We start from the raw sequence: 15371 nt of genomic DNA on the forward strand, positions 1-15371 counted from the left end.
TCCGTCTTGTTTTAATTTTTATATCTAGCATTGGCATTTCCGTATGTGGTGTATATATCTAAATCTTTTTCTTGAAAGACATTAGTAGGAGTAAGCCCTACTGCTGCAGACCTAGGGGAGGAGAAACAAACGGTCCACTGTGTAGTACTAAATAGGGTAGAAGAAACATAATGTAGTCCAATTATAAAGGTCCTGTATTCCCCAATACTGGGTCATTTAGGAATGTGTGGTAGCGAAAAGCCAAGCCCTCAGGTCCCTAAAATTGTACACACTACGTTTTATTAACGGCAGAACTTAAGAATGTGTTAGCCTTAGTTTATTTACATCATTCTAAAGGGATTAGTAACGAAAAGGCTTTTTTTGGTTTTTTGAGACCTGCCTCAGTGAACTGAGAGAGATGGCTATGACCGTAGGTAGCATACCTAAATGCTTGACCATAAACGTCGTACCTTTTACGTTACTTATAGTAAATGTGGAGTAAAAATTGTAATTTCCCTCTTTTGTCCTTTAGAGATTCTAAAAATGGCGGCCCCAGGCTGATGTTGTGGTAATCTAATCAGCTCGGGTCCTCCACACCCCATGCAGTGCGTTTGTCTGCAGCACATTACTAGCTTGTTATGCTTAAATGAAAAGGCTGGTTTCTTCAAATCACGTACAAAACATGTCTTGACTTTACTATGAATAAAATGCTGAATCCCAGCTGATTGATTTTATTGGTTATGTGTGTGAAAGGCAAATGAACGAGACCACTTTTACCGCTGGGGGTGGGGGAAGACGATAGACTCAAGTAGCTTCTTTGGGGGGAGGGGGTGTTTGTATCTTTGTGTGATGTATGCCATATTAATCTCTTCACTTTCGTTTCAAATAATGTTTTGGAAGAATTCCTATATCCATGCTAGTTAACATATATGTGTATCAAAATACAGTCTTTTGTTAAACACAAGGACCAGTAATACTTACCAAGAAAGAAGATTAAAACAATCTTAACTAAATTCTTAGTGATTGCATTTGGGAAAGCCAGGTTAATCTTTGACAAAATATGTTCTTTATTGCAAATGGTGGTATTAATATTATTAATAACTAACTAAAACTATTTCCCCCAAAATATTAATGTAACACTTTGATAATGTCCAAGAAAATATCTAGAGAAAATAAAAACCTGTTACTTTAGCTTCAAGTAGCTTACATGTAATTTTTCAGCATGAGCATCTTTTTTGTTAATTCATTAAATATATATTGTGAAGTGTGAAAACTGTCTGATAATGAACATAAAAAATAAGTGAAACTACAGTACCTACTGTTTCTTTCTGTCCCAAATGACACACGAACCTTTTATTATCATCATAAAAAGATGATGGTGTGTGTGTGTGTGTGTGTGTGTGTGTGTGAAGCAAAGAAGCAGTCTTTTAGTAGTTGATATATTGAACACAATTGATAGACACACATCTCAGGAAATTTGTCATGTTTTTAATGTTAAATTTACAAAAGGTAAATACAAATTTGTAAATTCAAACTCCTGATGTCCCTAATTTAATAAGATGCAAGTTCCCATTTTAGTGTATTATTGGAACCTTCTGGATTTTAAGAACCAAATGCAAAATACTGTTCCAGTAGCAAGCCATTTTTCACTGTGTAAATAGTTTTAACTTATGAATATTATTTTTGTCTACTTTGGAAGAATTGATAATTTGTTCTTTATATCTGTATCAGCTAAGCAACCAGATTTTGAAGGTATGCATTAACAGCTTTGCAAGGCATGCCTTGTGTGTGGTGAGGCCAAAGGCGGAGTGATTTAAGCCACACAAGTAGTGTATTAATAGGACAAGGCATGCATTACTGGGACAAATATTGCTATAATATGAATTTTTAAAATTTAAATCCGTGTATGGTTTTACTCAGTTATACATTTGTAATACATTAGGGCTGGATAAAAGGTCTGTTGAAAACTTGTAGAGTTTTCTTGATTAGGATTCTGGTAATTCCTGTAGATTTCTATGTTTGATTCTATTACCTAAGTTTCTTATGGTAATAGGACTTGTGTGCAAATATCAAGAAGCAAAGGGGCAGGCATATCTTACACCTTTAGATGGCAGTTTCAACATGACTAGGGTAATATAAGCCGAATCTGAAGTATAATCCGAAATATTTGGTTTAAACCAATGTCCTGTACCTTAAAAGTGATCTGAAAAGCATTTGCAGTATAAGGAACATTTTTTTTACCACTAGACTTCCTTGGGAATCAGAAGGTCTTTCTTGTGACATTGTATGAGTCCCTTTATCTCTCTTTTCCCATGTGTAAAATGGGGATAGTAATTCTTTACCTCACAAAGGTGCTTTAAAGCTAAATTCATTCATGTTTTTTGAGAAACATGGCTATTATGAGAATAAATACCACAATAAAAGTCTATACATAAATTCAGCAGATATATTTTCAATTTTAAAAAATAGATTATCTACTCAAAAATGATCTGAGATGTAGTTTTAAAATTTCAAAATCTTTAACGCTCTGTTTTATGTTCCATATGTACCAGTCTCTTTCCAAATGTCAGACTCAATATGCGAGTAGCCTTTCAGTCATTTGGACTCCCAAGTACAAAGGCCATCAATATGTTTTGGGCATCTGCATTTGGAATGTCGTAGTGTTATCTTGGGATATCAAGAGAAAAATATTGGGAGAAGGTAAATACTTTCTTAGCATATTTTCATGAAATTACTAGGACTCAGATTATTTCTGTGGAATAGATTTCTGTGTTTCAGTTTTCTTGTCAAACTGGTTTTAATATTTTGTTGAGAATTGATATTTATTAAGCACTTTGAAATTCTCTTATTGTTAATGTTAAACTAAACTTTCACTGGAGTCTTGGTAATCAATTTTTTGTTTTCCAATTGATTTCAAATGTTAGTCTCTTTAAAGGTCTACAGGATTATCTGTAAAACCCCATTCCCCAAGGATTTATGCACATGCTTAATTTTATTTAATTTGATTTTGTTAGGATTAATTGCAGAGCATAAAGACAAAATACCTGTGTATTAAGGATTGAGGCCTTAATTCTCTTTGAATGTACTCAAGTGATTCATTGTGAACACTATAAATTAGTATATCTCAAATTTTAACATTGATTAGGTAACAAATTGTTCCAGAGTCAGAGGAAAGTTCCTAAATGAGCGCTTTGTATAAGATGTGGGGAAATCAATTTGTTGTTAACTGGTTCTTGATTTGGTGACATCAACTCATTTTATTTACATTTGATTATAAATCTATCAAAAGCAAATTCTGTGGAACTGTGACCTAGGAATAGGTAGTGCATTTAAACAAACCATGGTACAGATACAGTAAATCAGAATTGATAGTAAGATTGAAAGTGTATGTTCAGTTTTTTAGGGATGCCCTGCCTGTGTGGACTTCAGTTAAATTCTGTCTGAATGCATCTCTTGAGAATCTTTGTGTTTTCCATAGTTTGAAAGCTAAAACTTTAACTTCACTGAAAACCAGGTTTCTCTCTAATTACAGTTATCTTGTTTCTACTATCAGCCACAAACTAAAAATGTTAACAAAAGTTAATCTTCTTGAAATAATTGTTTTGCAGAAGATTTTGGACCTTTTTCACAATACAAAGGAAGAAATAGTGATTTTGCTATAATTTGCCGAGATGAAACTAATTATGCCTTTTTTGGTAGTATTTGTTTTTGTATTAACTGCTAGAAATTTGAGATCACTGAGATTTTTCCTCTTATTTCTTAGATTTTGCTGGTGGCCAATTAGCTAATTGTATAGAACAGGCCCTTATGTAATGTATTATAACAGTAAAATTTATCTTTATGATTATTGTGAGCCTACATAACTTTAGCTATCTAGGTACTTTATTGCTTCTCTTGCTTTAATTAAGCCTAGTTGACAAAAGGCCTTGGTAACTCATACTCAGAAGTAAATGTTTTCATAGATCGAACAAATTATTTGCTGATACTTCTACTTTGTTTTGAAGGAGTTTTACATCATGGACCAGCAAAACAATTTTTGTTTTACTTTTTCCCAAGGGATCCTGCCCATTCCTTTCATATTGTCTTTCATTTAGATCACAGTGTACTAATGAAAGACTTAGTTGGGAACAGCTGAGCAGTCAGCAAACTTGAAAATCAGGCCATCTATTAAGGTGTCAAAATATGGGCTTAGGTGTCTAGCTTTTGAAATTTTGGGTCTCACGTTCTTTTATTTGCTTCTAATATCTGCCATACCACACAAGTTCTCATTTGGAAAGAGACGATCCCTCCCCTTGGTTGTGGGTGTGGTTTTTGTTGGTTTATTTTTTGGTCAGGAGACTATTTTTGGGTGTCATGAAACTTCAGTAGATCTTTTGGATTCTGTGAAAGCAATTATTGTTGAGATAAACCCACTCGTGATTTAATCAGAGTAGAACTAATTTAATGGTCTTTCTTGTGCATGTTTTATAAGTGAAATATAAACTAAATTGATTTATTTTTATATACGGAACCCTTTATTCTTTACTCTATTGAAAATGATGAAGGAATTTAAATTTCGAGAGTGAAGGCAATATTAAGTAATTCTAAAGTCAAAACGGTGAACAGTTAAAATATCAATGTCTTGGATCCCTTTATTCAAAAGACCATGGCTAAGTATTTTAAATGGCTTAAGTTTGTAAGGTGTTCCAAGATAAAACCAATTTTTTCTTTTTCTAGCTTAACAAGTCTTAGAAATATATTGGATATAATTGAGACTTTTCTTGTATTATGTCTTGAACTAGTCAGAGGAGGAGAACTCCTCAACTAATAGGTGTGGTTATAATAGGGCCATGGTTAGAGCCATCTATTACATGAAACAACTTACATTTTATGCCTAGACAGCTGATCATGTATTAATAGTTGATCTGAGAAGAGACTTCCAATGCTGTGAAAATATTTTTCACTGTGAATGCTATTTATTTTGAAGTTGAGGAATAGAGAACAATAGGTGTGTTTTTAAGTTTTTCACATATTTCAGTATTTTGAGGGAAGTGAAGTGGGATCACAATTTTTTTTTATCGTCACTTTTCTCAGAATACGGTTTTAGAATTGAGATTGTTGAATGCATAAGAAATCAGAAACTAAACATTTGTTTTTATAATCAACTTTTGACAAAAATACAGTAATATCAATGTATATCAGGACAGATCATCTCTAATAGCAAAACATTGAATTATCTGGTGGGGGGGTTCAGTTTAAACTTTAAGCAGTTGATAAAAACCCACTTCTAATTTATTAATTATGCAGATTTAAAAAAAATTCAAAATAGAAAATGGAAATATTTCCTGAATTTTTTTTAAAATAATTCATTTTCTGTCACTGCTGTTCTCATTCATTTTCAAGTCATGCACAAGAGCTGCTTAGGATTTTTTTGTGTTTGAATACAAGAAGATACTGAGTGGTCAATAGTTGCAACTCCTGCCTGTCATTTGGAAATGATTGTTAAAGCCGTAGGTTAATACAACAGATGTTAGTTCAGAATTATGCTGTCAACTAAAACCCCCTATAAAAATCAGCCCTTTTTTGAAAGAAGAGAAAGCACCAAGCTACGAAAATAAATAGATACTGGAATCCCTACATAGAATTGCAAATAAAATTTAGTTTCGGATGGAATTTGCACAGATTGCTAATGTTTTCAGTTGCAATGTCTTGAAAATGAGAACTATAGTTTGAAGGTGATGGAAAATTATTTAAATTCTGTGTGCTGTGATTTTCTTGAATGTGACTGAAAGAATTCTTGGGATTAAAACATGTAGGAATATGTATACAATGATATTCAAACCAAGAAACCTAGCCCAGATTGGGTTTGTGATGAATTTTTGTATTTAATGTACTTGTTCAATATAGACAGGAAACTCCCAACAGTGAGGAAAAAATTAAAAAGGTATTTATTTGAAGGATTTAAACTTCCAGTCTTCCTGGGTTTGGATTCCCAGACTGAATCCAAAGGATCCATAAGGAGATCAATCCTTCTTCAAATTTCTGCAGGTTTTCCAAAATAGGGATGTAAAATCCTGTTTGGTTAGTTAACTAGTTAAACATTAAATTGAACCAGTTAACAGATTAAATGGGGAGGGAAGCAGCCCGGCTGAAGCAGCACCCCTTGTGTCTGGAGCAACCCCTTTCTCATGATGGATGGGGAATTTCTCCAGCCCCCACTGGTTAACCATTCACATCCTTGTTCCAAAGACATAACTGGAAGCTTGATTCAAACCAAATTCAACATATGGCAGTATCAATGAAAACCTTAGAAAAAATAGAGTTTAGCTGAAAGATCAGTTTTTGACTCAAACAGCATGAAAAAAACTCTCAGGTATTGGGAGATTTCAGTGCAGTTTTTGTTCCACTTGGTATTTCAAATTTGTAATACCCAGAAGATAAATTATTTCATTTATCAACTAGGGATGCAGGATGGATTTGAATTAAATACAATTTATTTAAATCATGATTTAAATTGCTAGTCAGGAAAACTCAATTTAATCATGGGTTTCTACATAAAAGTACATTCTTGATGGTTGTTATAACTTTAATACATATTTTTCACAACTCAGATATAGATGTAGGTTTCATTTTTAGAAGACATGCACTATACATTTTTACAGTGATTTATTTTGGAATCTTTCCAGGTTAATTTTATAGCAGTATCAGAAAATGAATGATTGTTTGGTTATTTCATTACCAAAGGTAATTGAAGCAGTTAGTTCACCTCCCAGTGACTTCATAAATATCTCCAATTCAGCATTTGTATTTGGAGGATTTTCTCGCCAAGCTGTATTAGGATAACATCGCCAGAGAGACATTTAAATGCTTTATTTAACTAAAACAAAGTTACATATTCTGGATTTTTTTCTTCAGCAAACATTTTAACAAAGCAAACATGAATCTTTGTATTTAAACATTCCGTTTTTTTAAAAATCGGGTTTGTTTTTTGTTTAACTAAAATAGTTAAATGAAATATTTTAAAAAATCAAACTTAAATTGACTCTGTCAGCCAGGTCAAAATGAGGAACTTAAAATATTGGTTTCTGCAGCTAGCTCAGTTGTCTTCACCTTCATTTTCCTTTTTGTTCATAATCTGGAAAAGAAAAATAAGCTTTCTGCTTTTTTCAGGTCCAAAATGATTTCTCAATTTTGAAATAAATTAGTGCAAAGGAAGAAAATATTCTTTCGACACCTGCAGAAGAAGCTTCTGCTGCTAAATTTAATTATCACTTACAACAGTCTCTGAATCCAAGTGCTCAATTGACTTCCAGTTCAATGGTGTAATTTTTTTTAAAATCATTATCAGGAAACACATTTCTTGAATGGTTCACCCTTAGCTCTGAAGCTTGTTATAGTTGGCATTAAGAATGGATGATTGCTGGATGCCCATGTCATAGCCAACTCCTCTTCTTCAATAGTTAAAGTTTGACCCTGATAATGAGTATTGAGAAATATTTGCAAAAAAATGAGCTGAAGATAGTGCTTTTCCCATTAATTTTTTTAAATGCTTGTAATTTAACAATGTCATTGCGTATTTCTCTTTTTAAGATCTCACTCATTTCCTTCCATAGTTCAACAGTATCACCAATAAAACAGCTATTTCCCTGCATTTGGTTCAAGGCTACAGAATATTCAGGCATGTGTTCCACTATTTCTCTTAAGCCCATTGTTAAGAATTTTGGCTGCAACAGTGCCACTATTTTTTCCCACTATTTTGTTTACAAACTGTCATCAAATTAGGTCCATTCTTGATTTTTGCACTCAAAACAGTCCAATACTGAGTTCCATGACATGTCTTGTGGAAGAGTTAGCTTGGTTTCTCCAACTTTTTTTCTTAGAGCAGCTGCTGCAAAGTAGTTATGGAAATATTTTGCAAATTCAACATTAACCTTTATTTCTGGAACACTGAAGTCTTTGGCTAAAAGGTGCATCAAATTAGCACTGCAACTGTATGTTATTAGCTTAGCACTCTCTTCTATATTTTTTCTCATCTTGGATACATTTGCAGTAAGGATATTAAGAAGGCAATTGGGTAATCGTATAGTTGATACAATTTGTGTTGGCTACATGATAAGCTCATAAGGAAAGGCACTCAGAAGGAACTACCCTGCTATGGCTATGCAGTTTAAAGGTTGTAAGAGCTGGACCCGTAGGCAGCCCAGCTCCTATTGCATTTAAACTGCAAAGCAGCTGTGTGGGTAGCTCCTGAACCCAGTGCGAGCTGGAACGGAGACAGGCTTGCTCAGTCCTGGCTTGAGCCAGATCCATCAGCCTCTGTCCATGCTGGAACGCCCTACAGACAAGGGCTGCTGCTAGAGCAGCCACCCCTGGCGCGCCGCCCTTCCCCCCCCCCCCCCACTCCCACTGTAGCCTAGATAGAGGCAGCAGTGGGAGACGGAGGGGAAGCCGCACCACAGAGATGGTGCTGGGGGAACCGACTATTAATCCGACTCCTGCTTTGCCCTGCCCCTCATTTGCTGTCCCTCATACAGAGGATGGGAGGGTGCAAGTAGTCAATTCTACAGTTTTATATCCCTAATTTTCACCACTGTCTGTTACCAAGCTGCGTACTAGACATTTGAATTTTTTTTCCAGTTTGTTACAACTTTTACTGCTACTACTTGTAAATACTGTGTGTATTTCCTGATATATCAGTTGTTTTTGTAAGGAAAAAATTCCCCCCTTCTGTTGTTACACAAGTGCATACAACAAGATCATTATGAGCATTACTCCATCCATCAAGACTCAGGTTAACAATTTTACTCACTAGACTTTTTGTGCACTACTCAGTTTCTCTTTCATACTCTTTATCCAGCAATTTGCTTGAGATGTCTGCTGTGTTGAGTGGACTGTATCCTAGTCTCAGTGGGCTCATCTAGACTACGCAGAGCAGTCGAAAGAGCATATGCAAATTCCGCGGGATATGCATATCTTCTTCGGATCATGCTTTTGAAAGTGAAAGTAATTTAGACGCAGCTTTTTCGGCGAATCTCCCCTTGTCAAAAAGCCACGTAAACCTCATTTTTTGAGAGAGAGCGGCTTTTCTACAAAGGGAGGGGGTTTTGCTGAAAAAGCCACGCCTAAACTACTTTCACTTTTGAAAGCTCAGCTTTCGAAAGTGCAATTGGAAGAAGATATGCAAATTCCTGTGGAATTTGCATATCCTCTTTCGACTGTTCTGCGTAGTGTAGATGAGCTCAGTGACTGAACCATGTTAATGAAGTGTGGGTTCTCAGTCATATGGAAAGGAGAATTCGTGGTATAAACAAACCAGGCAATTTTTTAAATCAATTACCTTTTTCTTGTAATCTGCTGGTTCTTATTACAAATTTATCTGTGGTTGTTTCTGGATGATGGAGTTGTTTTTTCTTTTTGCTACAGATGATATATGACATGTATAATGTGATTGAAAGACTATCATTGGCAGATAACTGTGAAACTATAGAAAATAATGGTGATCTTGAAGGTGGAATATTCTTCAGGATCCTGTATGTTGAGAGTGGCTTATTTTAGACAAAATAAGTTTAATGTAGTTGTTTGTTTATTATTACCATACTGCTCATTTAGTATTTACTCATTACAGTTAATTACACTCAGTACTACTTTAAAGGTGATATTGTAAAAGGAAGATCTGCCTATTTCAGCTATTCATTTTTTATCACAACTGCGTCAAAAATGATAGTACCATAGAGTAACAACTATATTTTTTTGCTCAGACATGAGAATTCAAGAATGGTCCTGAAGGAAGACAGGCAATCCTTAAGACTGAAGTATGAAATAAGGATTACCAACCTGATTATCCTGCATGTTCAGACATGTTCCTTTCATAAAATTCATTGTAACTTCCTCCTGAGAATGAACACTTTTTTTCATGATGTTGTTTCATTTGGGCAACCAAGCCTTGCATTTTTTTGTTTCACTGTTTGCATTTTGCATGCATGTCTGTCTTACCCACAGATAGAGGAACTTCATTAAAATATTCCTAAACTGGGTCTCTCTTACGGCCCTCTGCCGTTTTCTTGATTGTCCCTTCTAATGAGAGAACAATATGGTAGATCTCAAATCAATAAAGGCTAAACACAGAAAGACCGTAAGACCTTTGGAATATGCTGTTCAGACAGTTTCACTTTTGTTTCTACTGCCTGGCCCACTGTCTGGATCCATTCCACCCCCCAAGAATCTTCTATTCTTTGAAGTTTTTGAAACTGCGTTTTTAGAGAGAGGTAAGGGAATTGATTCTTTGTACAGCCACTTGCAGAGGGACAATAGCGTTGTGATGTGTTATTTCTCACCTCTATTATTTATTTAATTTAAAAACACTTTTTCTGTTGACAAGTGTGTTATCTCTGGAGACACACATCCACAGTTTGAGAACTGCAAAACTAAGCATCTCTGATGGTTTCTTCTAGACGGATCACTGAGTCCTATTGGGTAGATAGAAAGATTAAATAATCTTTAGAGAAGTCTCTAGAACCCCATGAGATTGAGTCCCTAATCCATGAATTATTGGAATTTATTTACAAAACTCTTCTTAAACATTACATGAATATATTGTCTTATACTATAGAATTAAAATTTGTAATCCCTATTCTATGATGAGATATCTTTGAGTTATAATGTATATTAATTGAAGTATTTTTAGATAAGTGTTTTTCCCTCTAAAAGCATTTCTTAAAAAAAAAAATTGATTTTCATGCACCCTGTAGGGATGTATAAACATGGAATTTAACTGCTTAACCAATTAAAGGGGGGCTTGGGCAACTCCCATGGCTGGGCTGGAGTGGCTGCCCATTCACTGCCTCCTTTACCACAGGCCAGGGCTGCTCTAGCCCATCTAGAACAGCCTCTTCTTGCACAACTCCTCCCCCTTACTCCATGGGCCTGCTGAAGACAGGGGCTTGCTCGGGATGCCTGGAGCAGCCTATGTCCCCAGTGGGCCCTGCAGGGCTGGAGTAGCCCCTAGCCCAGAACAGGCAGGGAGCTGCTCCAGCCCCTACCGGTTAATCGGAACCCAATAAGCATCATCCATTAAGGGTGACGCTTACCAGTTAATCTTTCACATCCCTATTATCAACTGATAGGTACAACTATCTGGTGAGGGCAGTAAAACATTTGGAATGCTTTTGTCGCAGTGATATGAAATATGTGTTTAAAGTTCATTACTGTCTTCTGCATGTAACAAAAAATGTAAAATGCAAAACAAACTGCAAAAAAAGCCCCTCCCCAACTTAAATAATTCATTCAGAATTGAGACCTAGAATGTGTCATTAAAGATTTGGTAGAATCAAGACTTCCGTGGATGAACCAGAGCTTGCTGGTGGTTCGGAGCAGATCCTGCTGGCCAGGGTAGGAAGGCCCAGGAGGCACCAGAGCTTGTTACTGGTGGGACAGTGGAATCCGGAAGTGGGGCTACCACAAGCTCCTGTAGGTCCAAGATCCTAGACAGAAGAGCCCAGCAAGGAAGGGGGTTGGCTCCCTCCTCCTAGACGTCCCCTGGTCTAGCAAACTGCCTTGTCCAGAATTGTTCAGGTTCTCCGGGTGCCAGACAAGGGATGCTCAACCTATAACAAAATTTGTCATTGCCCATGCCAAAAGAATAAACTTTTCCACCATGCTCCTTGGTATTCTCTCATTTTACCTTCTTGGTTCTTGACTCTTTTTTTCAAATGTTTGGTGTGATTTAGCTATAGATAGGCCCTCCTCCTGGGTACCATTTTTCTCCTCCGTTAAGACCGGCAACAAATGATTTTCTTCCCATTTTGTGTGGCTTTAGTAGTTACAGCTGGAGACACTAGGGGTGTGTCTAGACTACGTGGCTCCGTCGACAGAGCCATGTAGTCTAGATACACCCTAGATGTTTGGGCATCATGTTCCCTGTCTCTTACCCTCCCTCCCTTTTTTTGTTTGTTTGTTTGTGTAGAATAAAACAACTGTCAGAGCTCTGTCTCATTCTTCAGGCTGTTTACCCTTTCATTAATTGATTCACTCTCACTTAACTCACAGTTATTAAGGAATCCTTATTAATTTTTATCTCCTCGCTCCATTCACTTTCTTCCTTTTGTATCTTTTCTCTTCCTAACTGGCATGCTCTTTCACTAAGGCTATGTCTGGAATACAGGCTTCTTTTGGAAGAGATCTTCCAAAAAAACTTCTTCCGCTGAAAGAGAGCGTCCATACTGCAAAAGTGCATTGAAAAGGCGATCTGCTTTTTCGAAAGAGAGCGTCCAGACGCTCTCGCATGTAAGTTGTGGTTGCTGTGGACAGAATGGCCATCAGGGTACCTGTGCTTTTTCCTCTTTCCTTTTCCTCCGAAAGAACTCCCTTTTCCCTATCCACACATGCCTTTTTGCGAAAGAGCTCTTTTGCCAAAAGACTACTTCTCGTAGAATGAAAATTACCAATGCCAGGAAAAAACCCTCTGTTCTTTCGATTTTTCTTGTGTAAGAATGCAGTTGCAGTGTGGACGTTTCTCAAACTACTGTTGTATAGACATACCTTTAGAGAAAAAGAAGGGGGGAAGAGAAAAGGGACACCCTGAATGCTTTCTAGTACAGTGGTTCTCAAACTTTTTTTTGTGGACTACTTGAAAATCGCTGAGGGTCTTGGTGGGCCACTTGATCTTTCCAAATGTTGTTTGTTGGATAATTGCACTGTTCTAAAACACTTTGAACATACACACACGCACACTTATACAATATATATATTCTACAAATAAAAGCACATAGCTCATTTTAATACCAGTAGGCATCTCTTTCCCCCTACCACAGAGCTGGGGCTGGGAAAGAGGGCTGTCTCTCCCTGGCAGCTGTAGCCCTGGAGTTGGGGAAAGCTGTTCCCCCCCCCCCCCCCGCCCTCTTTTTGCCACAGTCTTGCATTAAACAGATTCCCTCCACATCCCCATTTAACCCCACTGCCACGTTCTCTCTAGTCTACCCTCTTGCTCCCCCAAGGCCACAATCTCACCTTGCATGTAAGGAGAGGATCTAATTAGTAGAGCCACACCCATGAGCCACTAATTAGATCAGCAGCCCTTCATTCTCTCATGTGCACCTGCCCAGAGCGTTAGTTCCAGAGGGAACTATCTGTGGACCACTTGAATGGAGCTTAGGGACCGCAGTTTGAGAACCTCTACTCTAGTGGACTTGCATAAGTATCTTGGAAAAGGGGGATGCTGATCCCCTTTTACCATTCCCATCCCCACTAGAAAGAAGCTCTGAGGGCCACTGGAGCATTTTACGTCCATTCACCAACAGGGTGAGCCCCAGTGGAGAGAAGTTCTGACACACAAGGAAGCTTAACAGACAAAATGATTGCTGGATGGAATTAACACAGGAGTGTTTTTCTCAGTTACTTAGTATTGGCGTAATCTGTGTAATGAGTTGGAGCTCTTTGAGAACTCCAGAAACCATTTTTAGATTGGATATTTGAGAGATGGAAACCTTATCATTAGTTTTCCTTGCATAAGCATAATGAATTCTCTGAAGATGCTATTGAAATTGTGGCTTGGTGGTCCTCCATTCCAGACTTACTACTGCCAGCTGCTAGTGCAGTGGTGAGCTATATTTTTTTGATGGGGGGGCCACGCAAGAATTTGCTAAGTGGTCAAAGGCTGCACTCTTCCATGGTATTAATGGAGGAGGTGCTGAGTCTGGAATGGAGGTTGCGTTCAGGAGGGAATGTGGGATCTGGGAGGGAGTTTGAATAAAGGAGGAAGTTGTGATGAGGCTACACCAGGCGGTGCAGAGTCCAGAAGAAGGTATAGGGTGCATGACAGGATTCTGACCTGGAGGAGAGGTGGGGGAGGGAGTGCAGGGTCTGGAAAGGTGTTGTGACCTGGGGCAGAGGTGCAGGGGTTAGGGTTTGTGACCAGAGGCAGGGGATTGGGGTTCAGGGTCTGGGGGGGGGGTCTATATATTTTATTTGTAGAATATATATATTGTATGGATGCAGAGGGTTTGGGTTACATGGGACAGTTGTGCAGGAAAAGGGATGGGGAAGCAAGGGCAAGGAGCTGGGGTGCCAGAGGCAAGCTCTGGGGTGGATGTGCTTATTGGAGCAGCTCCCGGCCAGCAGGTCTTTCAGCCTGGCTCTGCCTTTTGTATGGGCTGTGAGGGCCATGTGCTTCTCTGAATGCTGTGAGCCCTGGGGAAAGGGGAACTTTGCTTGCTGCCTGTCCTACAAACAGGCAACTCCCATTAGCCAGAAACCAGCCAATGGGAGTTTGTGCTGGGGCAGGAACAATGCATGAACCCCTTCTCCTGGGGTTGCAGCACTCACAAAAGTCTGTAGCCCCCGCATATGGCTGCTCTGAGTAGTGTGTGGGAGTGGGATAGGCAGAAAGCCTGCCTGAGGCTCCTACTGGACTGTGGGCCGGACCAGGAAATCACGATTAAGGGAGGTACAACCTGTATTAGTATTCCAAAGCTCCAGACTTGTGTTTATGGAAAGCATTCCTAATGTGTTCTGAACATAATAGAATGCTATAGTGCCGCCATACCTAAAATTGCTTTTAATAAGGTTTTCCCCTTTAGCATATGCTTTTTTTATACAGAACATATATTTTAAAGGTTGGAAATGAGAGTTTACTGTATGGTAGTATTGCCACTACTATGGCTCTGAAGGGGGCCGTTATTAAAATTGTTTTTGCTAATGGATATAGAACTATTTATTAAATGGATTACCGTGGAGAAAAAAATAGGAAAATGTTCATTCATATTACAGCAGACTTCCGATAATCCAGCACCTTTGGAACCCAGGGGGTGCCGGATTATCGGATATGCCAGAGTATCAGGAGGTACTCTGGCAGGGGGGCTGTGATGGGTCGGGCGGGGAACGGTACAGTGTGGGGTGAACCAGGTGCTGGTGAGGGGCAGCACTGCAGGACCAACCCGGCAGCACTCCAGCTGCTCTGCCCCATGGCTTCCACAAGTTCGCCACTGGTCAGTTTCAGCAGCAGCAGCAGACTTGGAGAAGCCGGGGGGCAGAGCAGCTGGGGTGCTGCCCAGTTGGTCCCATAGTACCGTCCCTCACTTGAGCGGTGCTGCGGGACCAACCTGGCAGCACACCAGCTGCTCTGCCCCACTGCTTCCCCAAGTCCGCTGCTGGTCAGTTTCAGCAGCAGCGGACTGGAGGAAGCAGCACGGAGCAGCTCCAATTGTCCGGCTAGCCTGAGCACTTCCGGGTTCCAGTTGGTGCCGGACTATTCAGAGTGCTGGACCACTGGATGCCAGATAATTGGAGTTCTACTGTATCTATGTTTTCCTGTTTAAAAAGCTTTAAAGAGAAGCTAGATAATTTCATGGAGGTTAGGTCCATAAAAGACTATTAGCCAGGGGATAAAATGGTGTCCTTGGCCTCTGTTTGTCAGAGGC

The 15371-nt window shown here is 38.6% G+C and overlaps 1 protein-coding gene across 6 annotated transcripts in view; it reads left to right on the forward strand.

Moving 5' to 3' along the window:
* Positions 1–15371, forward strand: part of KMT2E (lysine methyltransferase 2E (inactive)) — a 144975-nt gene that overhangs the window by 2271 nt on the left and 127333 nt on the right. The gene's annotated exons all lie outside the window — the stretch shown is intronic.

This window comes from Pelodiscus sinensis, chromosome 1, assembly GCF_049634645.1.
Source record: "Pelodiscus sinensis isolate JC-2024 chromosome 1, ASM4963464v1, whole genome shotgun sequence".
Taxonomy (NCBI): Eukaryota; Metazoa; Chordata; order Testudines; family Trionychidae; genus Pelodiscus; species Pelodiscus sinensis.